Source organism: Monodelphis domestica, chromosome 2, assembly GCF_027887165.1.
Source record: "Monodelphis domestica isolate mMonDom1 chromosome 2, mMonDom1.pri, whole genome shotgun sequence".
In the NCBI taxonomy this organism is placed as follows: domain Eukaryota; kingdom Metazoa; phylum Chordata; class Mammalia; order Didelphimorphia; family Didelphidae; genus Monodelphis; species Monodelphis domestica.
The window spans coordinates 66977943-67003497 of NC_077228.1; the positions used below are offsets into that span (position 1 = coordinate 66977943).

A 25555-nucleotide genomic window follows, 5' to 3' on the forward strand; every position below is an offset into this window, starting at 1 on the left:
CATACTTCATTTGGAGTCTGTGGTTTTTATGATAAACACTACATATCCAAGTTTATTGAGAGCCATTTTAATTTAGTTGATGCATTTTCTGATAGTCAAATTTCAAGTTTTGCCCCTTTGATTATGAAGAGTATAATAATTCATATTTTAATGATCCTGTTTTGAGCTCCTAAAAGGAGATTTCAGTTTCAGTTTTTGCAAACAGAATAATAAAATCACAGGACTTGGGAACAGCTAGGACTTGGAAATTGTTTAGTCCAAATCCTTCATCTTATAGATGATAAATTATGTAAATACAATTTATATTTTAGTTAAAAAGAATATTGAAAATGAAAAGTTTGATTATTGAAGCTCAAAGAGTATCTAAATAAAAGTGGGAGGTCTGAGATGTTCTTTACTTTTTCCCTCCCCCACAAAAAGCAAAACAATAAACCCCAAAAAATTTTAGTGAAAATAAATGAAAAGATATTGGTTAAAATAGCAGGTGTCAAATACACTGAAGCTTATAGAAACCAAATTTGTCAGAACCCCTACATGACACTCTTCCTTTTTTGTTATAGTTTATATTAGGAGAGCTCAAATTATTTGACCTTTGGTTAATGAAGTATTTCCTAAAGTTTAGACAATCCCCGAGACCTTAAGATAACATATACATTTTTGTTTCCATTTATTCTCCACCCTACTCTTTCTGAACAGAAAATAGAGGCTTTCTGATCTATTTGAATGTTGTGGTCTTATTTCTCTACCCCCAAATTATAGTAAAGCTAGATAACTTGATGGGAAAAATACTAAAGCAATAAAACCCTAAGTATCATAAGACAAAAGAGCATAACATTTTATTTTCAAGCTTTCATTATATTGGAACAAAATGGAAAGGAATAATAATTTTAGATATTCTGGAAATTATAATCATATTCTTTTTTCTAGAATTATCTTAATCTTGGTGATAATGCATTAATCCCAATTTCCTACACTTTGGACTCTTCTTCCACTTTATTTTGAAGTATTTCTGGAGAATAAAAATGATTGCATGAGAAAAGAAGTTAATTTATGGAATTATTGGGTAAAATTGAAGGAATCATTCATTTTTCAAGCATTGGATTGAAGCATGTTTTGTTGTCTTGATTACAGTGGTGCTGCAAAACTGTGTACAAATAAAAACTCATGGTTAGTGAATTAATCATAACAATTAGGAAAAGAGTACTATAGAAAGCACAGGAAAAATTTCAGAAATGGGTTTTATTATATTTTGTAGGCACCACTCATTTTGCTTTGGGTGGGTTTCAATAGTCTAACCAGATTAAATAATAATGAAATAATAGTAATGATAATAGTAATACACACATGACTTAAGTATTGAACCAACAGATTGAAACCCCAATCCCTCCCTCCCCTCCCCACACTTTTGCTCCCTCTTTTTGGTTGGAGCTCTTGGTGTAGATGCTATAGTTTGAGAGAGCTGCTTTCATTGGCTGGTTGTCATTCAGGCTGGGTTGTCATGTGACTGCCTGTCTGTGCCTGCTGTACAGGTGAGAGGATGTTCTGCACAGCAAGTGTAGACAGGCAGACACATGACAACTCCGTCCAGCCAGCCCCTTGGTTCCATCAGGGTTCCTTTGCTCATGGGCAGATACAATCAATCTGTACCAGTCCAGATTTGGGGATTTTTTTTAAGAAGGAGACGAGAGGGGAGGAAAACACACAACAAAATTAAACTTTAAAATATTATGGAACTATTGAACAAGTGAGACTTTTGGTTTTATTCAAAAATTCACATTTATACATTTGATCCAAATATACTAACATGAATGTTGAGGATAACAGAATCCTCTTGTTGAAAACTTAAGGAGGAAAAAAACACACTAAACAGAAGGTTTATTTTTAAGTCCATTTCATGCTACAGCTTGCTCACATATGCTCAAAGTGCAGTGTAATTGAACCAGATGTTTTTCCTCTTCTTGTAAACACTGCATATTTTAATACTAAAATTAAAGATAAAAGCTATGTTTACACTTAGTTTTTAGGAAGAGATAAGTCCTATAATCTTGTCTATGGGAAAAAAAAAAACCTTTGTCAGTTAGTTGAAAAATAGACTTCTCCAACAAAAAGGTCACTAATATTAATATATTTGTCAACGCACCATCCCACTTTTGTATGTGATCAGTTTGCTCTAGGAATTGTCAAAGGAACATAGTTTACCAATATTTTTGAAAGCAACAGCAAATAATTTTCATTTTTCCCTAAAATGCAAAATTTCTAACTGTTTATGTAGTAAATGTAGTTGAATAGCAGTTAGGAACTTAATGTATGCATCTCTCAATGAACTACAGGGTGTGTCCCCAATGAGAAATTATAAGCCAGAACATATTGATGCAGAGGGTTCCTAGAATTTGTCTTGGACATTGTTAGGGGAATCCTCAGCTATAAAAGGGGGCCACTAAAATCTCAAAAGAACCCAAAATTTAACATTTCTTTTAAGAAAGTTAAAACAAAGCACCTTTCCTGAAGCTTAGTACAAGAATTAGAGTTCGCTTTTATTAACAGGTATATGCTCAATAACACGCCAGAAAACCAAATCTCATAATTTCTTCCTGTCATGATTTCAAATTAGTAATTTTTGTTAACAGGTGGTCATGACTTCTTCATTCCTCCATCTATACCCCACATTTCCCTTTAGAAAATACAACTCCAAACTAATAAGAAAAAAAAAATCCCAGCTAGTAGGATTTATTATGAAAGCCAGTCTTATTTCCTAAGGTGACTTGACTATTTGGGAGGTTTTCTAAGAGAACATTTAAATGCCCACAAAAGCAAAGGGAGTCAGAAGCAAGTGCCTCAAGAAGTCATTTGCTTGTACTGTTAATATGAAACAGTAAAAAGTCATAGAATAAAGTAGGTTTATAATTATGTTTGTGAGGAATATTAAAACTAGCCTGTTTTAATTTATCATTTGATCCTGTTAACTATAATAAATTAAGGGAATGATATAACCTGAAAATGAAAATTAGAACCTTTGAGTATTGAAAGTTCTCCATAAAGCCAAAAGACTTGAGCATGAAAGGATTAAATGGGGCTTTCTTAAGACCATCATCAGTGTGTGATGTGGACTAGTGACTGAAGTTTGTTTTTAGGGATAAAAATATAAAGCTTTAATGAAGAAATACAACTGTGGTTTCATAACAAGTTTTTCTCTCAATATGTACCTCTCATTGGATTTTATTCCCAGCTATTATACATATATAAAATATAGATTACAAATTATATATGTATATATAATATATAAACATATTTACACATTCACATGATATGAAGTTGCATTCTATATAAACTCTTTGAGTACAAAATAATTTGGAATGTTTTCTCTCTGACTCAAACTACAGGATGAATCTTGAGTCATCACTTTAAAGAGTCAAGTGAAAATAAAATAGCTTTTTAAAAGATCAATAGGAAAGTTAAGATATAAAGAGTTATTTGTATGATTATTATATTTCTTGAAGTGGTACATTTTTTCTTTTAACCACATTTGCCTTCTTTTATTTCTGATAATAATAATGAACTGAGAAAAAATTTCCTCTTAATTCACACACAAAAATAAATTATTTGAAGTTAAATACTAAGGAATTGGCTTTCTCTATTGAAGCTATGGAATAGAGTGAGGAATAAGTTGTCCCTAACTACTTTCTTTTTTGACCACATGCATCAAAACTGATAAATGTCATCAGGAGTTTTAGAGGAAAAAGTTAATATGTGCATTTCTAGTACATCCAATACACTAAAGCACAATGAAGTAAATTGAGAGGTTTAGCCTTGACTCGGGAATTTCCTGCTCCCTGAAATTAAAATCTGACCTTTTGTTTATTTTAAATTGAAATTTTTGGCTGATATGTGCTTTCTTCAAATTCTTTGAACAATAATATGAGGTAAAGTTGTTCCTTTTAAAGTGGAAAAGGAAAGTAGATTATTTTGAAGATGAATTAGAAGGCTTCTATTTTTTTCAAATTTATTAATGGTTTATGCCAAAATATAAAAATATAAAATAAGAAATATTTGAGATTTTCTGACTAAAATATTTTCCACAAAGTGAAATATGTACTTGGGTGGTCTATAGGATAGAAGTGGGGTTGGTAGTATATTTTAGTCCTTTATCAATATAAACACATTATCTAGGGCTATTATCCTGAATACCAAGGTTGAAGAATATTAAAGACAAAGACTAAATGCAGGAAAAATATTAATGAGTGTTTTTTAAAAAATTATTATATGAATGCTTCCTTTTTTGGAGATATATAGTAGAGCTACTTTACAGACTTAAAAGGTTATCCTTTTCCTAATTAAGTATGTTATTGAAGGAATGGATGTATAAATGGATGACTTTTAAGGTCTCTAAGGCTATGATTTCTCTTTGATTTGGGAGAAAATAAACTTCCTTCTGAGCTTCTACTTACTGTAATTTACCAAATTATTGATAGAATTCAATATATTTGCTGCAATACAAAATAATACATATTCCCCGGAAGTATAAGCTGATTGGTAATAAAGACTTTGCCTGAAAACTATACTGTCTATATTCAGTCAAAAATACTTGATTTTCTTAGCTTATACTTACCATAAAATCCAGGAGTTTTAAGTGCTGGTACTGTTGGTTGGCTCCCATTGTAATAGTCATTGATCACTAAAATATTGCAATATACTTTTAAAATAAATTCAAAATCTAATTTAACATTTGAGGTAAGATCTTTATCTTTAAAAAGATCTGTGTTTAAGCCTATATTTTGTTGTAGGTATATGTACAATATACATAATATAATACCTTGTATTCAGTAGCTTTTGTAAATATATATTTTTACATTTTGTAAGATCATATAAAACATAAAAATTTACATTCATCTTAATTCTTTTCCAATCATTAAAATTCCATTACTAAAGTAGATTTTTATATAGCACAAGTCTCTTCATTGTGTGGACATAAGAATTTCAACTACTTTACAAAATATTCTTTCTTTTTCTAGAATTATCCTTAGAATTATCCTTCTATACTATAATCTCCTTTTCTACTTCCTAAACTGATACCAACAACAGACCTTCCGCCATCAGTCTCAAGACTAAAAGTTATCGGAAAAGGGGGGGGAATGGTGAGGAGTCAGTGGGAGTAAACTTCTTTTATAAAAAAAAAAGGTCATTTAAAATTAAGATTGATGCAACTAATGAGCCTTCACCATTTCCATATGATACTCCATCTACCTTCCTATTTAAAAGATATTGGTGAGACTTTATTTTATAATGGATTTCACTAAAGATTAACATTTAAATAATGGTAATCTTCATTCTGTTATAATTTTTATCAATGTAAAAATTTGCACTTTAAATATATTATTGGAAGATGAAATAAATGTTTAAAGGAAACTTATTTTTGTAAATTTTGATAGTGGTCTTAAAGTTACAAGAGGTTATACTGTTTTTTTAACAATGACCACATTTTTAAAAAACTGGGCTCCCCCCCAAAAAGAATTAAGATTTCTCATGTGACACATCCATTTGCCAATATAATGAAAACTGAATGCTAGTGGAAACTATTTCCATATGTTAGAAAACAGAAAACTCAAAAAACTCTTAATATTACCGAAATTCTATGTAACTATTAATCACCTGTAGTAGTTACACCAATGAAAATGAAAGGTTTTTTAGAAATTTTGATTTTTAAATACTAATAGATTTTGAACTTTCCTATACAAGATAAATTATGTGTGCATTAAAATCTCATTCCCAATATTAGTAATGATTTAATAAAGAAGTTACGGTTTATAGATAAAAAAATGTGTCACTATTGTGTCATCTAAATGAAGATGGGAACTAAATTCTCCTTTTCCCCAAAATCCTGGTTAAGTTAAAAAAATCATATTTTCTTTAAGCAGTACAGATAACTTACTTTTGGAGATAGTTGTTCTATTGTATGTACAATTTGTAAAAACAAATTGGAGAATCCCAATCACTCAGGTCAGGAGAAGAAATTTTTGTTTTTTACATCACAAAGTCACATTTTAAAATTAGAAATTCTGCAGAGATAACTTTAAAGGATTTAAGTGTGAGAATTCAGAAATTACATTATTTTTCACATAAAAGTTAACAGATTTAAAAAATATATTGACAGAGTTTAAATAAAAGTTATTATTATTATTTTAACTTTTTGGAGATCATAGTAGTTTTGTTACCAGGGACCAGACTTTAAAGTTCACCAAGTATCGTATTGCAGTCCAGACTTTCTGTATTATTTTCTCCATGGGGATTTCATTCAACTTGAGGACTTTCCTCCTCCTCCTACCTCCCCCCACCCCATTCTCTTCCAGGACTGCTGGAAACTTACCAAAGAAAACTTCTGCCCTCGTTTACAAATTCCTTTTTTATCAGTGGGATTCAAGACAAAGTAACTTATCATTTTAAGTGCTCTTAGGAATAATAACAGTGTAAATTATCGGCAAGAAGGTGTAGCTGACTAGTAGCCATCCACCATATTTAAATTTTCACAAGTTATACATCGATGCATATTGAGACACCTAAAATCACAGGGTTTATTTTATTTTTCGTTTTGACTTGTTATATTGCTGACTCAGTCTGTTCTCTTTTGGCTCTCTTTTCCCGGCAAGTCCCATCTTTATATTGTCTGGTTGGCAAAAGTTTGGCAAGCTCTCTTTTATTGTTAGCCACATTAAAAAGTATTGGTATATTTTGTATACTCTAATGTATATCAACTCCGAGGAGCTTTATCTATGGGCTCTGTTTCCTCTAATGGCTACTTTTTAAAAAGTATATTGTATATCAATTAATTAATTTTGAGAAAAGTTCCTCCACTAGCATGGTAGAATTAGAAATAGTATTATTATTTAAGTTTATCTGAAGCTGATTCCACCAACCTTAGGCTGTTAGAAGGTACATAGAAATTCTTATTAAACTTAAGTCATTAGTTCTTTGGATTGTCTTTAGTAAATCAGCCCTTTTAAATTATTTCTAAGACTCTATAGTACATCCGTTAGCCCTTTTAAAATATTTTTTAAGTCTCTCTAGCAAATTCAATTGCATCTTAACTATTTAGTTCCATCTTGGACTGGAAAAACTTTTTACTTTCAAAACACAAGTTACCCACGGGATTCTAACTTCAATTTGTTCAGAAGGTATAGAATATTTACAAAATTTTGTGAAATACGTATCTGGCTCTCTAAGTATCCAATATACCTCTCTCCAGATCAGAATATCTACCTCTCTCTCTTGCATATGCTTTAAGTAAATCATCAAATCTCCATCTCTCTTGCCGGGATGATGGGAAGAAGGTAGAGGTCACCTAGGTGCGCCAGGTCACAGGCCAGGTGTTCTTCCAAAGTAGGCCTTACCCGAAGGTCTTCCCCCGCATTACTCTGAAGTCCTCCTTTTTCCACAGGGTCCCTTATCGTTCCTTATTCCCTAGTGGGCAAAACCTGTGAAGAAAAATACTGGATATGAGATCTGAAAAAAGGTGCAACAACTGTCTTCTCCTTTGCCATAGCAATTCGCGTCCCCAATGGTCCATGCCGCTGCTTTCCCTTGCCCAGTCTAACCAATGTGCAGACTACTGTACAACAGCATTGTCCTGAACAGGTAGTCTGAACACTGGGGCGACGGAGCAGGATCTCCGGACGCTTCTATTTATTTATTTTAAATCCTTCTTTAGTCTTTGGGAAAAGCTTCCCTTCCTGCATCAGGGGGTTGCTTTCTGCTTCCCCTCGCACTCTGGAGCACCGACTGAATCACACTGAAGTGCTGTGATTTCCAGTCTTGACGTGGCACATTTGCAGCAGACTGGGGATCTGGCAATGAATTTAGGACCAGGAAAAGGGGGAGGGCTGGGCCTGAGAGTCCATATATGGGATGATGTCACCCTAGGGAGGTTTGGGTATGCACTGTGCCGCTGGAGAGACCGCTAGAATCGCCTGCTCTCAGACATGGGTCTGTGCATAAAATGGTACCAGATGTTTTAGTGTAATGTTAAGCAGTCATTTCATCTTCAGGCCAGATTTTTTCCCTCAACTGGGCAGGAAGTGGGCCCCAGTATGGAAAAGCTGTAAAAAAGAGTCAAGATGTACTGTTTCTCTGTAGCCAACTGAAAGTGAGTTAAAGTAGAAGCAGACATTTGCTCTTCTCTATGCTGGAAAATGAATTTGAAGATAGAGAAACGGATGCCAGCAGGGTGAATGGTGTAAGTCAGGGCTCATTTGGAAGCTTGTGGAGACTTTTGTGGAGCTTTATGCTATAGTATTTACTCATCAAAAAAGGCAAATAGATTCATTTTCCCTCTTTTCCTCCTCCTCCTCCTCCTCCTCCTCCTCCTCCTCCTCCTCCTCCTCCTCCTTCTCCTCCCTTGGATCTGTCAGCAGCACACAGACTGCTCTAGACTCGAACAGTCATTATAGCTACTTCCTGAAAGTGAAGCCCCCATGAAAAGTCTGGAGAAATGTTCTTTGTCATAGCCTCGACATGAGTAATTAGTTCCACATGTGGCCTTCCCATTTCCCTTCAGCTATTTTGGCTGGCTGGCTCAAGCTGTGCTATATAGCTCAAGCCTTAAAGAAGCGTTAAAGTTTTCATTTCAAGCCTCTAGTTTGAAAAAAAAAAAAAGCGCTTTCTGGTGTCATAATAAATTGCTTCTGGTAGATCAGTGCTATTAGGTCTGGCATTATTTTTCCCTGGTAACTTCTGGTTCCATTTTAATATTTGTATTTTGTTGTAATAGTACTAGATGGCATTATCCTACTGGTGAATTTCGTTGTTGAAGGTTACCAGGTCTGGTGAGGTTTGCCAAGTATGCTTTGACCATCCGTTTAAAGATATTCCCTCGTTAGCATCTACTTTTCCTCCCCTGGTCATCCCCTTTGGGTTCTTTCATCATTATTATATATCGAATATTTGGAATATGTAAGCATCTCTGATTTTTTATCCCCAAAGATGTCTGATAAAAGCTGAAGTTGTCTCATGTAACAACTTTTGATTGATTATCCTTCCAAGTATTGAAATGTGAAAAAGTAACCTGAATAGCATTGTTAATTAATTTTGAGCAATCCATCAAACCATTTGCTTTGCTCAAAGCTCTTTCCAATCTTAATAATTCTACAAGTTTTGAATATAATTAAAAGAATGTCCATAAGTGGCTTTTTGGAAAAAGAGAAATCTAATCCTTTCCTATCTGTTGATTTGGGTGACTCAAAAAAGATCCATATGAATCCTGATTTATTCATAGCACTTATTTCATGAAATGCCTTTTTCTTTAATAAAAGCTTCACAAAACAGGTTCAAAACTGATTGAAAGACACATAGAAAGATTCAGAATTGAAAGGATTATGGTGTCTGAAGGGTTTATAATGATGATTAAATATAGCACAAGAAATTACCAGACTTCTTAGTCAGGGGTGTTGGATTTAACCAAAACATAAGGCCTGGGCATGTAAATTCAAAGAAAGACGAGTCCTCAATTGAACTAATTCACAGAAATAATTTTGAGGATTATATTGAAAGCTTTTCTGTATCCTCCTTTAATATCTGTCACCATAGTCTTTGGACATGATTATCTCACTAACCAAATTCCCTTTTAAATTCTCCATTGTTTTTATAATATCAGGAATATGTAAGGGCACCTAAGACATAACCTTTTAACACAGGTCTTTAATTTTGTCCCGTAAATGTATATTTCATCACAAAACATTGTAGGTATGATCATGAAAAAGTGAAGAAAGTAATCAACCAAAATTTAATCTGAATTCAGCCTTATTTTTTCACATATCTGTAAACTGATTTCCTTAGCCACTAATATTTTTCTCTGAAGAGAAATTCCCTGACATTTCTTATAAGGGCAATGAAAGGTGGTTTTGATTAAAGGCAGCAGCCAGAACCCTAATTCATCTAGCTATTCATTCATTCATTGATTTTAGGTGGGACTTGCAATTTTGTTGGTGTTAGGGCACTCCAGGTGAGAAAACTCCCTTTACCAAATTCAGATTAAGAAATATTCTGTGACTGATAGCATTAGAGACTTGCCTGGGCATAAAAACCTATTCCTTCAAACTGGGTGTGCTGTCTGAATGAAAATACTCTATATTTCCAAGTAAAAGTATCTAGAATTTCCATAAACAATTGAATGTATTTGATATCTTGCAAATTTATTTTTAAATATTTTCTACAGAGGAATTAGAAAGTTTTGTGCCACTTAAGCATCTATTTCCAAGATGGGCACATCTGCATGAATTTATTTGGCTTTTAAGAATTAGATTTTAAATCTATCCATCACCATTAAAATTCAATCCATCAATGTATATTAAATGTCTACTTATATACTATGTTAGGTCCTGGGGGAATAAGTTTAGATAAGGCATAATCTTTATACTCCTAGAATTTTTTGAAACCATAGCTTATCCACAACATTTATTTGATTGTCATATGATATATTCTCCACCTCTATTCCCATAAATACACATATTATTTATATACCTATAATGCCTCAGAGGTTTCAAATGCTAGGCCAAAGAGAACAAAAAGGTAGCTCTTGATTTTGAGGGACACAGGTTCCAAAACTTGCTCATTATAAAAACAAATGAATATTATTGATTAAAGGGGATTTTTGGAATGATATGACTATGTAGCTATAATAATATAAAATCTGTTTTAAAGTGTCATGGAAAATAAAAACTATTTTAGCCAGTCAGCAGCCTAATGCTTTACACTTTCATCACTTCTTGTTTCCTGACAGACATTGGTTACTCACCTGCAAATGCAAACAAAACTTGCTCTTTATTAAGAAGACATTCCCTTACAGATACCTCTACATACAGATACCTCTGATACATGGTTCTCATCCAAAAGGATCTTCTCAACCTTTTGAAATTTATCCTCTTCATTAGCATATTCATAGCACAAATTAATTATACATTTAACAATTTATTCAATAATGAAGCATATAGTACCATGAACATTGTATTGAACTATGCGAACTTTGTCATTTTATTTAACCTTTTGCATGAATGTGTTATTTTTCCAAATGCTTTCTGATGTCTTGATAGGCAAGAACCAATCATAGACATTGTTGTATTCTCTATAATACCATCTACATCTAAATTCAAGAAATCTTTGGTTTTAAATATTAAATAGAGAAATTTCTGTTATTAATAACTCACATTTGAGTGATAGCCCGGCATAATGGTTAGAGGAGCTGGCCTTGAGTTACACTTGGGTCATAGCTTTCCTATAAACCAAATGAGCTCCATCACCTTAGTCAAACCCTGAAGCTCTCAGCACTTCAGGGAATTCTCTAGGATAAATTCCAAACTAAATGATGATCTAATGATTGGTGGAAAGATGTTCCATATCTGACAAGCAGGGATGGGTCCCCTACCCTGAGCAAATCGTAGGCCCAGTTTTCAAAGAGACCCATTTCCAAGAAGGCCTGGATTCAAATCCTTATGGAAACATAGTGGTTATCTATGCATAGACAAGACCCATAACCTCTCCTTTTTCTAGGAAACTTAGATAAGAAGTAGCCAAAAACCTGCTGACTTGCCCCAAGGGGGACTTTTCTCCTCTGATGTCACTCAGTCAGTAGTCCAGATTTTCTAACTCTCCAAAGAACAAAGGATCTAGAACTGGAAGGGACCTGGGGGATCCTTTTGGCCAAACTCTTGGCTTTATACATAAAGAAGCAGAGCCCAGAGAGCTGAACTATATTGTAGACAAGGACTAGCAAAACTGAGATTGGAACCTGTCTCATCTGTCCGTAGAGCCATTATTCTTCATCTACATCCTGGTCGGTTCAACTCTATCGTAGTTCAAGAAAAAGCTGCTACCAAACCCCACAAGATTCATTAATTTTAAGTGAGGGAGGGGGTAGACAAATGACTACTGTGTGAGAGAAGCCACTTATGGAGACGTTAATGCCATTGAAGGAAGTTACAAGTCTGGCACTGGGCAGCAAGTAAGGCCTTCGGGACAGTAGTTGAGTTCTAATCATGCTCAACAACTTCTGGATGTGTCTGTCAAAGCAATGTGGTATTTAAATATTTACCTGATCTTGTGTATCTTAAATGGACTCCCCCACCCCCAATAGTATTAATAGCTTCTCATTTAAGTTCTAGATGCTGTCCAGCTTCAGATCACATTGTTCCCCCTGCCCCCTAGGCCTGGACACCGGACTGACGATATTTACTTGCTTATTTTTGTCCTGCTAATCGTCAGAACACATCCTGTGTCTATCTGTCATATAATCCTTTGTGAAACTCAGGATCTAGCTTAGCTAGGCTGCTTCCTTAGTTGCTGTTTTCTTCTTTTGAGTCCACAGGGATCCAAATCTAGTTGACCTTCGTTCATTTACAAACTAGAGAAGATAGGACCCAATTCTGTCAGCATTATGCCATCTGGATTAGAACTTTTTAAAAGGAAGGAATGTTGTATTTAAGTTGTCTCTGCCTTTCTTATTTTGTTAGTCTTGGAAGGACTCAAGTTTAGAAAGCCCCACATTAAATAAAAATATTATTTGTTTCTGTATTCACGTCCTCTGTTTTCTTCCCTCCTCCTTTAATCCTGCCAAAAAAATACTGTAAAAGCCTTCAGGTCTCAGAAATGGGAGTTTCCTCCCAGACGAGATAGAAAGGAGCCATATCAGAGGGTGTGATTTAAAGGGGAAACATCTTGAGAAAGAGTGTCAGCACTTCTCTGTCATAGGAAGAAAATAAAAATAACTATAAAAATGTTTCCAAAATGGGTACTGGCTTTATAATTAAAAATAAATGTAAAAAGCAAAGTCTATGAGAAGCCTAATTAAGACATAAGCTATAAATGAGCACTTTTCCCATCCTGGGATGTTTGCTACTCTGTCCGTATACTCAGAAATCAAACCCTACCATGAACACTGTATCTTTTATGAACATTCTTTCTTCAGGTCAATGGAAAAAGGAATTATTGGTGCTTTTATTGTTGCTCCTTTGGTTTTGTCTGGGGAATGGTTTGCACTTCAGCTATTTCTACATTTCAGTAACATAATACACTCAGCAGGCAAATCTTGAAAATCTTTGGCTCCATCAAATACCAGTCACATGGGGGTAAATACATGATTTATGTTTCCAGTGCAATTTCAGCAGTAATGTCGTGAAATCTTTGGGGAGGGCAAGTGAAAGAGGGTGGTGGCAAATTGCCGCTGGCCTTTTCCTGCAGGCTTCAAGGAAAAAGTTACTAGGAATGCAGTCTGTTGGCTTCCTCAGCCCTTAGAAGCTAATGAGCATCATCTGTAGGCGATGTTCTACTAAGCTCCAGCTGAAATTCCAAGTTACAATCAGACTTTAAAATGAGTCCTGGATCATTTGCTTAAGAGGTATAGGGTGTCCCTTTATGACACTGAAAATTTTAACACACTTCCTCTTAATGAATTTTGGCATCACCAGCATCTTATTTCCTCACTGCTGACCCCTAAACAAATATGTAAAATGTCAAATACTGAGTCAGGGATCAGAAGTCCTAGATTGAGCTCCCAGATATGCCATTTATTGGGGGCCTGATCTTGGGCTGGTTCTTAAAATTCTCAGGGCCTCAGTTTCTTTGTCAGCAGAGTAGAAATTATAATATATGCCTCGCCTGCCTCCTAGGCAAAACAAGATATATACTAAAAATGAATTTGGAAATATACAATTTCATCTATTAAAAAAAATTCTTACCTTCTATTTTAGAATCAATACTATGTATTGGTTCCAAGGCAGAAGAGTGGCTAGGGAATGGGGGTGAAGCAATTTGCCAAGGGTCTGAGGCCAGATTTGAATCCAGGACTTTCCATCTCTAGGCCTGGCTCTCAATCCACTGAGCCACCAAAGTGGCCCCAAATGTTGTCATCTTTAACATCCCGATCTCCACCTTTGTGAGGGCTCTTCTCCACAGGTACATAGATGTTAGCTGTCAGAGTAAAGTCTATTTTGGAACATCAAACGATAATAGAAAAAAATGGAGCATTACCTGCTTTATTCTAGAAAGCTACTGTTGTAAGAAAGCATTTGAGGAGCTCCAAGTATGGGAGGCAAACCAGAGGAGCCTGCACAATATTGTCCTACAGGACGTGACTCTGACTGCCTCCAGATGTACAGATTTGCAAATGGACCTTTCACAAGGAGACATGTATCACAGCCCTGACTCCCCCCGTTATTTTGTTTCCTTCAGTCATCTCGTCTTGCTCCTCCATCTTAATCAAATCTATAGACGTGTTTAGACAGACACACATGAAAGGGCAAGCTTATGCTTCTGGTGTGCAAAGAATCTACCACTGGAGTTTAATTGAATATGTAGTAAAACAGAATACTTGATTATTGAAGGCATCCCTTACAGAACTGCAGATCAGGCTTAATCGTTGTGGGCTGAGACCTGTCTTCTGAACATCGGCCACAGGGCAAGTTGGCGTAAGTCATGTATGAAGAAACAGTAGGCGACATTACAGAGACTTTAGAAAATCAAAAGCTCTCGATTTTCTGGTCATATGTAAAAAGCATAAAAATGTAGATAAAATAGAATGTGACTGGATTAGCTTATTTTGAATGTCCCTGGAAACACAGATGAATTTTTGTAAATGAAATCAACCATCCATTCCTTGAATGAACTATATACTCAATTCTCTGCTAACCATTGAAGGAAAAAACAAATACAACCTATGGCTGGGCTCCCTGGCCTCAAGGAGTTTATAATCTCATTAAGGAGTGAAGGCAGACCATACCATGGAACAGTTAAGTAACAATAACAACAACAAAACCTTAATAGGATTATGTACTAAAAATGAAGACTAGAGAAAATGTCCTCTAGAAGTAGATTTGTCTATATTTTTGTGCAGGTACTTTCATATTCTATGAGTGAGAGGTTATATATTGGGTAAAACTCATGACTAGATTGGCTTCATCATAATTTTTCATTTATGGCACTTCATAAAGGCCATCTCTGAGATCTATACAAGGAAGGAATGCCCCAAAGGACTGGAGTCAGAGATCCTAGGAGTAGTCATTAAAGCCCATGTGAGCATAAATCTCATGGATGCTCTCATCAGAGACCAACTAGTTGAAATCTATTTTATAGATAAGGAAAAGGAAGCTCAGGGAGATTACCTGCCTTGCTCCAGTACACACAGGTAGTCATCATCACGTGCTTCTACAGAAATAAAATTAAAGCAATTAAAAAGCCCAACAAAATCTCCCTTTCCCCTTTCCAAGTAAACTAACGTGCATGTAGAGTATCTACGTTATGGATCTCTATGTGGGACATCCCTTGAAAGTCAGTGCAATTTCAATTTTAAATGACTTAAAAAAGGTTGACATTTCATTCACTAATGTGTATGGAGGTGAAATGCTTTGACCATGGTTGTAGAGATAGTTATGTTTCAGTGGCAAGATTTGAACCCAAGTATCCTGGCTTCAAAGCCAGCTGTCTATCTACTACTCAGAGCTGCCTTATAGACAACAGTGACTTGTTTTCCTGAATATTGAATGGATTTGTTCTTTGGAGCTGGGTCCGAACAGATCAGAAGTCAAGTCTTATGGACAACCTTAAGCTAACTATATCTCTTGGACGTTAAGGTTTAATGGCTTAAAACTTCACTAAGACAATTGGGACACTTTGTATATCACCTATGTACATCTGTAATATAGTCAAAAGATTACTGGAAGTCCTTTGTAATGGCTCTTTGAGCCTCTATAATATATTATACTGTTGAGTCCGTGTCAGTCCTTATGAGAGTCTTATTGAACACTTCACTTCTTTACAGAATTATTAGCACATTTGCTAGGAGATGATGTTTGTCACCTATCAGAAATTACCCAACTGAAGCATGTTGAGGCATTTTCTCTTTGTATGGAGCTAAAGCTACTGCCTTGTTCCTGTTCCATTTGTAAACCTGGAGTTTATATTCCTTTGGCTATACAGTGATCAATGGGTGGTCGTTCCCCATCCAACCCCCCATCTTTTCTCCTTGCCCATGGATCAGGGTGCCAGGCATTCTGAGGCGCCCTTTCTATTCTTGCTCAACTGACTGGGAAGAATTAGCTTTACATGCATTCACTACTATCAGTGGAGACTTCCTTGCCTATACAGCATAGCATGTTTCACTAGAAAACTGTTTTTTTTTTTTAAAAAAGGACCTCTATTTCAAAGGATTCAGATCTTATAGAGAAGGCATTGGAAGACCTGGGACTGCCTGGCTTCTATAAGGATGTGTCCCTGTGATAGGGGGCAGAGTACAACTTCTCTACTCATAAGGTTTTAAGGTCTTGTAAAGTAAATCCTTAATTCTGCAACAATCTAAAAAGAGTCTTTAGAATTCCTTGGCAGGATATGCATTATGGCAGTGGCAAAGCTCATTTTACCTGGTGAATTTGGATTTTGGTTCCAGTATCTTGGTATTTTTAGCCTTTATTACTTACTAACCAACTTTATTATTCTATCTTCTTGTCTTTGTTTGGTCATTCAGTTGTGTATGACTCTTCATGATCCCTTTTGGGGTTTTCTTGTCAAAAATCCTGGAGCAGTTTTCTATTTCCTTCTCTAGCTCATTTTCCAGATGAGGAAACTGAAGGTAATAGGGTTAAGTGACTTGCCCAGAGTCACAGAGCTGGTAAGTGTCTGAGGCCAGATTTGAACTCGGGAAGATTAGTCTTCTTGATTCTGGGCCCTCTATCTCCTGTGCCACCTAGTTGTCCTTTTTTAAAAATCTTTTTCCTTTAAATCAAAAGCATGATTTTGTCATCTAGAATTTTATGAATCAATCACAATTCTATTTTTTTTTTTGCTTCTGGATGTTGAAACAATAGTCATTGGTCAACCTATAATGGCAATGTTATTTTAACAGAAATAATGTTAAAGATGATTTTGTTTTGTTCTTTTCCATTTATGTGAATTCCACTAATTTATATGAATTCCACCTTTTTTTATAACAGTTAAAATGCCATCATTCCAGCTTATTGTATGTATGACATATATATATATATGTATATATGTATATATATACACACACAGAGTATGTATATTATGCACACACATACATACATAATTTGTAGGGCATATAAAATTGCCCAGTTAAAATCCTCCATATTGAGGGTGAGTTCTATATTGTAGGTAGATTTTTACATGCTATGGCATAAATGTTTAGCAATGGCCATGTTAACAATATTTAGCAATGCAGAAGGAGGATCATAACCCATTTCTCTTTGCTTATTAAATATCCAGAATGACTTAGCACCGGAAGTTATTAAATATTCTTCACTGTGAAACAATAAAGGCTCATACTTAAGAGTCTATTGCAGAGTACTTGTGTGTTACAGCATCTGTACAGATATAATTTAGTGCAATTGGCTTCTGAGTTCCATTTTTTCATTACCATTAAGTCAATTCTATGTCTAAGAAATGAAATGAAATTTTTTTTTATCTATTGGTGGCATTTTCCTGGAACAGGAATGAGTAACCAATTAAGAAGTGATATTGCCGTCTTCATTCTTTCTGAAATCCTGAGAATAATCTTCCTCAAATCTTGCACCTTTCCCAATTGGAGCAAGCCTTTGATGAAGAAGCTAAAAAACTAGGATCAGTGGTCAATCATGTAACGTATTTCAGTTAAATGGTAATATTGCATTGAAATCCATAACCCAAGTGAACAGGAATATATTGAATAAAAGCAGTTTATTAATAGTTCAGGACTATTTTTCCTCCCTTCATTACTGTCACTTTGTCACTGTTCTTTATCTTCTTCCTTCTCTTTCAATAATTTTTCCTGCTATTGTGTCTTATTGTATCTATATCTCCATCTTTTATGTACATATCTGTTTTCCATCTTTGTAATTCTTTTCATTTATTTCTCAGCTCTTCCCTTTCTTCCTTTGGCTGCCTTCTTACCCACTGCAATATGCCAGCCTGAATTAGTAGAAGTTTCCTTAGTGGGAATACTCTATTCCAATGAGGTCACAAGTTCGACCCCTATCCATGTCACAATTGTACATACCACTCATTTGGCAATTAATCAATTATTATCTTGTGTCAACCTATTTTGCTTTCCAGTATCATTTTTAGACTTGTAAATGTATGTCTAGTTTTTCCAGTTTGTTTTCTCTGAGCTTCTTGAAGCCCTGAGTTCCATAAGCCTTGACATACTTCTTTGTCTTCTTCACAACACTGAACTCAGTGACTCATGCCTAATAGGTGCTCAGTTCAATCTTTGCTATTTACATAAATAGTTAAGATATGTTTACAATAATAGCTTGAACAGTAAAGACAGGGAGTATTACTACCAGGATTTAAGCAAGTAAAAATGATTACCAATGAAAATTGGGTGTTATCCAATTGTATACTTAATTATACTTGCAATGGCAATAAATATATAATGTGGTATGCAATGTTTGAATTTCTCTATTAATCTTTGATTTTTATGAATCTGTGATTAGAATTTGCAAAGAAATACTATAAATGAAACTTCACTTTAAATTCATAACCAGGGAAGACTTTTTCAGATGAATGTGTGTACTGTTAAACCACAATGGAGAGAAATATGGAAACCACATGTAGTTCACTACATTAAAGAAATCTGCTTTCCATTTCTTCATTTAAATTTGGGCTAGCAGGAAGGAGATAAACAAACTATTTAAAACTAAAATGAATGGCAAAGGGATTAAATTTTAAAATCCCATGTAGTAATGGTATATTGGAATTTAAGTAATCTGATCTCATCACATACAATACTACAATAAGACAAGAATTTTATTCAATCTTTTCTTCTACCTCAATGGAATGGATGGGCATTTCTGTTTTCTGTTGATGTATAACAAATGAAACTGAAACATTTGCTTTAATTAAGGTTGTAATTCCATTCATATTCAAAACTCTTTTAAAGATAATTATTTGGGGAGTAAAGAAAGCAGGTGGGGAAGAATGACTTCCTCCTTAGTTTGAGAGTAAAATTTAGGGCTACCTAAAGGATTTTCATTATTTTCCCTTCAGTTTGGTTAAAAATCCTTTGGGGGAAAGAAACTGTTTATGTTTATATATATATATATATACTCATATATATATATATATACATATATTTGCCTAGGTTTGAGGTCATGATTAGATAGGAAGCAATGTATTAAGACATCCCTTGTTATTTAAGCCTAGGAATGTATTTTTTCTAGACTTCTTTTAGTTTCCTCTTTGGTGTCATATAAGACATTTTTAGTTATCGCATAGATATGACTCTGAAAGAATACTAATCCATTTAATAAGATGTTGTAAATGATGAAAATTATCAGCTTTGGAAAGATACAGCATACGCATAAAAAGTTCTGTTTTATTTTAAATTAACCAATACTTCCGAGGCTCAGCCTAAGGCAATGATTTAAATGTTTCCTTATGGAACATATTTATTTATATTAAGAAATGATGTATACACATTCTCTAAATGATTACTAAATCCATTGGTTCTCGTACTTTGAAAACTTTAAAAGATGATTTTAATTCATAAATTCTTCTTTTTTCCCTATCCCCACTTAGTTTCATTCCTGATTTATGTTGTATATCATAGGACGAGTTATAACTAAGGTATCCTAACTAACATAGCACCTTTCACTATTATATTAACTTCTAGTTTGAAAACTCTCAATTTGAAAACCACAGCTGGTCTGTGGTTACACTTAATAACCAGTGGCAGGTGCATCCTTTATCTGAGCTAAAATTCATAATAAAAGGGGACACTGTGTCTTTTGGGAGTGCTACCTTTCAAATGAGATAGTAACGTAAGCTTGAATGTACTAAAGAGTTCAAAGGTAGTATATAAAAAGATGCCAGCTTTGATATGTTTAGTAAACTATTATTTGAACCAGTAATTAAGTTTATCTTTAAATTCCCCTCATTCCTTTAACAGTTAGGTCAATTTTGTTACTTCCCATCTGACTTTTTTTGTAAAATTACTTTTTAAAAAACCCTTACTTTCTGTCTTAATAAAAATTCTAAGACGGGAGGGCATGGGCTAGACAGCTGGGGATAAATGACATCTCCAGTGTCACAGAGCTAGGAATTATCTACAGCTAGATTTGAACCTAGGCCCCCCTGTCTCTAGAGCTGGTACTCTATCTACTGGGTCATCTAGCTGCCCCAAGTGACCTTTTTTGAAATGTTAAGTAGATTTTTCACACTTATACAGGGCCAGTTTTTTGGACAATGGAATCCTTGGTGAGAGTGTGTTCCTACAACCTGGACTTCTCTATAGATAATCTTTAGATTATCTATAGAAAATATATAGAAATCTATAGAAAAGGGACAAAATTGTAGTCAAATGCAGATTCAAACATTGCACACCCCAAGGGCTGTGTTTCTTCATCTGAAGTTAATAATCATTGGAATTTAGAATTGCCTTTTTCATATAAATCTCAACTTTGAATTCAAGGTCAAACTCTGATATAGAAATAAAAGATGATGCATATATACCATTACTACTTGTGCATGAGAAAGTTGTAGCCTACAAAGGGAATCTCCTTAAAAAATGCCCTATCTTCACTAAGCACAGGCTGTTGTTTTTTTTCATCCCAATTGAACTCTGCAAACCAGAAGTGGTAAATATAGCAACAATTGCTTTCCTGGGATGAATTGATTCCTATGCAGTTTTTAATATATTTAAAGTCCATTTTATTCTTTAAAAGCATAAGTTCTAAAGAAATGATAAAGATGGTATTACATTGCAATGCTTAGGATGTTTCTATATAATCATAGATCATATAAGATCTTAGACCTTGGTATAGAGAAGTTAGAGGTCATTTAAACCTACACATTTTACATATGAGTAAACTGAGGTAAAGTGAGGATAAAGTAGGTAATCTTGACCTGAAATTAAATAAGTAGCTAACATCAGAGGCAAGATATGAACACAACTTGTCTGACTGTCTCTAACTGTTGGACATAACTGCTTTTCAAGCTTCCTTTACAAGATCATAATCCATATTATGCTTCTTAACTGTGATTGTATCCCCAAAGTTCTGTCCTGGACCATCATTTCTCTCTTCATTTTCTCTCAGAATTATGAGCTTCCTAGGGCTTAGTTATCTCTGTGCCGATATATATACATATGCAAATACACACACAGTGTGTGTGTGAGTGAGAGAGAGAGAGAGAGAGAGAGAGAGAGAGAGAGAGAGAGAGAGAGAGCGAGCACAAGAGCTGCCCCCTTTTGGCTTCCTTAAAAGTGAAGCTAAATCTTTAAAGGACACTTGAATTTGCAATTCCTCCTAGCTTAGGAAGAGTGGAAGCTAAAGTGAGAGAGAGTAGAAGAATCTCCCTAGAGGGTGAAGAAAGTAGAGAAAGGATGGAAATAGCAGGACTTTCCCTGGGCATAGAATAAATGCATCAACATCTATAGTTCTCCTTCTCCAACCTAGGTGAAAGCTAAAGGGGCAAGTGGAAAGATGATGGCACTCACTCAGATGATACAGGAAAGATAGGATCTGGAAGTGGAGAAAGGAAAGGAGGAACTGGTGGTCCTTAATACATGCACATGTTGTGTCCTCTAATAGAATGCTAACTTTTGTCTTTGTGCCCCTATTGCTAATCATAGTACCTGGCATATAGTAAGTACTGATGTGCCCATCTTTACATTGAAGTCACTGGTTATGCAAGTATGTTTTAATTTGGAAGACATTATCGATTTATATTTTTTCTACTACCTCATCCTCTAGAAAAGACATTGGCAGGACAGTTGGATCACTCAGTACTTAGAGAACCAGGACAAGAGATGGCAGGGTTGGGAGGGTTGGTATGGTGGTGGTGGTCTGAGTTCAAATATAGCCTCAGGTACATTCTAAATGTGTGAACCTGGGTAAGTCACTTAACCTCAGTTTCTGAAGCCTTTACCACTCTTCTTCACTGGAACCAACATACAATATTGATTGTAAGCCAGAAGGTGAAGGTTTGAAGGGAAAAAAACAAACATCTCCACAGGACCAATAAGTTGGAAAACTAGACATTTTCTCAGATCTTCGTGCCCTCTTCCTTACTGCAACAGCTACAGAATCTTATGTGTTCTTGATAGTGGCTTATTACTCATTGAAGTTTCTTTTTCTTTTTGGCTTCATGTAGTAAGATTTTGGCTAAGAAATTTCCTAGAAATTTCATTTTGGGTTTTCTTTCAGGAAAAGATTAAGAGATTCTTAATAGTTTTACTTTGCTCTCTGGTTCTAATAGTTCTGGGAAGTTGTAATTAATATCTTGAAATGTGGTATTTTGGCTAAAAATATGGCCATGATTTCCTGTTACTTTGATAAATTATTTCTCCTTGAATGCTAAGTTGTTTTTATATAGTTCTTATATTTCCTTATATATTTTTTAATTTTTTAGTTTTATTATTATATGATATTTCTAATCTTGTTGAATTCTTATTTCTGTCAGTTCATTCTAATTTTCAAGACACTAATTTCTTCTGTGAATTTCCACTGATCATTTTAAAGTATCACTTTTTTCTTGGTCTTAGCTCTTCCATTTTGTGTCTATTTTATTTCTCTCAAGTACTCTTAGAGTCCTTGTGACCAAAATGCATTTTTATAGGAATTTAATTGGTCTTACAAGGATTTTCTTTTCCTCTGGGTTTAGTCCATAGCAATTTCTCAGTCCAAAGCATTGCTTCATTGTATTATGTTGGTTTTCTCATCTCAGCAAACTCAGTGTCAAGGTTGAGAGTCCCTGTACTTGAGTAAGACTCCATTCTTGCATTCCTTAAAGGAACAAGGAGATTCTGCTTATTTCAGAGAGTGGTATCTTCCACTCTTTCAAGGGACTCCAGGACAACTCCAGTCCTGAGGTCCTTTCTCTTTCCATTAAGTTTTAGACTTCCTTCTTTGCTAAGCTCTACCTAAGGTCCTTCTTCTGCCCTTTCCCAATCTGAATCCCCTGTTCACCTCTGTTAGTTTCTAAGACTGTTGGCAGTAACTCCCACATTGGGCTCTATGGCAGGGGAAAGACAAAATGATTCAGGGGGTAAAGATTTGACCTTCTGAGCATATACATTTATAGAATGGTGCATGCCAATTGCTTAAAAAATTGGAACCAGTCCCCTTTCCTCATTTTAGGGCTGAACCATGAATAAAAGAATACCCACTTTTATACCTTAAAAACAATCAAATAAAGCCAATTAGTTAAAAGGAAACAACACAATATCAGATAATCTGATTTCTAATTAAATGAAAGATTAGGGACTTTCCAAATTGAGGGTAGGGGGGTGAGAGTGAACAGGTGCAATTCCCTGAATTCAGAAAAAGGCTTCCCAGTTCCCCCAAACTATCTGCAAACAATCAAAGGGTCACAAAACAATAACTAATTGATCAGTACAGGGCTAGTTTTCAGAGAAGACATATGGGTTGCTTGAAATGTACAATTGTGAGAAAATTCCTTATTCAGTCTTTGAATCTGATTGGGTTTTCTGGTCAGCATAACCTAGGTCCTTAATTAAGGGTCTCTAAACAGCAAGTAGAGGTGGCCAAGTTTCTCAGCTATGCAGGGATAACATCAAACAATGCAATAAAGTTTTCTCCCAATTCCTGCAATTTAATGAAGTTTTCTCATAGTACAGAAACTGGACTAGACACATAATTGAATAGAAAAGGAATGGACCTAACTCCAGAATTGAGTCACAAGATAGTGCTAATATGATTCACTCAATTGCCACAGTTATCCACTCCCTAATTCCCTCAATTTTCCCTTTTGATTTATGGGGAATTAGGCAGGCACCAAGGGGCTCCCTCTGGACACAGTACCACTCCCTCTTGACCTTAGTTATACTGAGTGCTTCACACCACACCTTCACACCACACCAGCTTGATTCTTTCAGGATTCCTGTGACTTTTGTATAGTCTCTGATACATGGAAATATCTACAGGATATTGTGCTTATCTTGTCAGGTAATATACATTTTAGGTATTAGTACGTTGATTATGGAACATCTGGGCTCCTCCATCATATTCTCATAACCCGTTTATCATTTATTCCACATGTTTCTCCTATTTCACCCCCTCATAGATTCTTCTTAATATACTCATGCATTTTAGCCAAACCAGAGAACTGACTGACTATTCTCAGCAAGGCACCCTAGGAGACAAAATAGGGAAAAATCTGCTAGAGTGAGTCAAATAACTGCTGTCACCCTGCCCACTATTTACCTTTAAGTTCCTTTGGAGATAGCCCAGGATTCCTAGGGCTAAGGGACCAAGACTTAGTAATCCCTCACTCCCAGACTACTGGCTATTAGAATTAATTGTGATTGGACTGATAATATATTATATAGCTGGTCACCAGGGATTTAATTTCTAAATCCCAAAATGAATTACTAAAGTAAGTGGAATTTATGGTAGTTTATTTACAATATTTACAATAGAAGGAAGATATTAAGGGGGGAGAGAGAGAGAGAGAGAGAGAGAGAGAGAGAGAGAGAGAGAGAGAGAGAGAGAGAGAGAGAGAGAGAGATCAGTTAAAATGTCTAAGCCTCAATCAAGGGAAGAGAATCTCAAGAAGAAGGGCCTTACCTGGAGGCTTTACACCTCCAGAAAGGTGGCGTCACTAAGTCAGTTAGAATTTCTAAGCCCCAGCCAGGGGAAGAGAAAAGCAAGTCCACTAAGTCAGCCTTTCACTCACCAATGGTGACAGTCTAAAAAGAAGTCTGGGTGTCTGTCTTCCAGTCCTCCTCCGAGTCAGTCTTCCAGTCGCTCCTCTGAGTCAGTGCCCGAATCTCTGAAAACCCTGAATGTCTGGAATGTCCGTCTTCCCTCCAGCTCCAAGTGACTGATCCTTCACTCCCAAGCCCGGGTGACTGACTTGTTCTCTTCAGTCTTTTTTTCTCTATTTAAAGAATTTTTTCTCTTGTATCACCTCCCCTAAATTTTCACATCTACCAATCACAGCAGACGCCTTTCTCCAGGACTGTCCACTCTTTTAGTTTTCACCTTCTCTGATTAGATTATATATTTTTGGGTTACTTAACACCTCTTTTGTTAAATTCATCTTTTGTAGTTACTTAACACCTTTTTGTAGTTAAAATCTAAAAATAGATTGTAGCTTATAATTCTAGCTTCACTCTAAAGGAAGAGCTAAATACATTCATTGTTACAATCAGGAGATTACAATTTTATCTTCACAATAAAGAAAGCTAATCTTCATTGTTATAATCAGGAGATAGCTAAATCCAATCTTCACATGGCTCTATGTCCAACATGGATCTTGTAGCCATCATCAAAGGGATATAACCTTGTGGAGAAAAATTCCAACCATTCTCAGCACCATTATTACCATCAACTGCTGACCAGCTGCCACCAACAGGCAAATAAGCGCCAGAAATAGCAGTGGCTCAACACAGTGATCCTGGTTTCATCCTAGTCCTCATGGCCCAGTTTTGAATTTCATTTCTATAGTGATAATTAAGAAGAGCAAGCCTTTAATAGTACAAAAGTGTCATTAAATAAAAACATTTACTCTTGATCTTTCAACTGTGACAATTTAAAATTTCTCTTGATGGTCTAGATGATAAAATGCA

General features: G+C 35.2%; 1 protein-coding gene, 1 long non-coding RNA gene and 2 other non-coding genes across 12 annotated transcripts in view; 1 reads left to right on the forward strand and 3 right to left on the reverse strand.

Annotated features, from left to right (window-relative positions):
* DNM3 (dynamin 3) overlaps nt 1-25555 on the forward strand; it is a 647411-nt gene that overhangs the window by 321926 nt on the left and 299930 nt on the right. The window lies entirely within an intron of this gene.
* Nucleotides 812-24737, reverse strand: LOC130457102 (uncharacterized). Its single transcript, XR_008916106.1, has 2 exons — nt 24661-24737; nt 812-7466 (listed from the first exon to the last, which is right to left on the reverse strand). It is a non-coding gene; the product is annotated as an uncharacterized LOC130457102 (long non-coding RNA).
* MIR214 (microRNA mir-214) lies at nt 1486-1595 on the reverse strand. The gene has a single exon (NR_032195.1). It is a non-coding gene; the product is annotated as a microRNA mir-214 (primary transcript).
* Nucleotides 7584-7642, reverse strand: MIR199B-2 (microRNA mir-199b-2). The gene has a single exon (NR_127481.1). It is a non-coding gene; the product is annotated as a microRNA mir-199b-2 (primary transcript).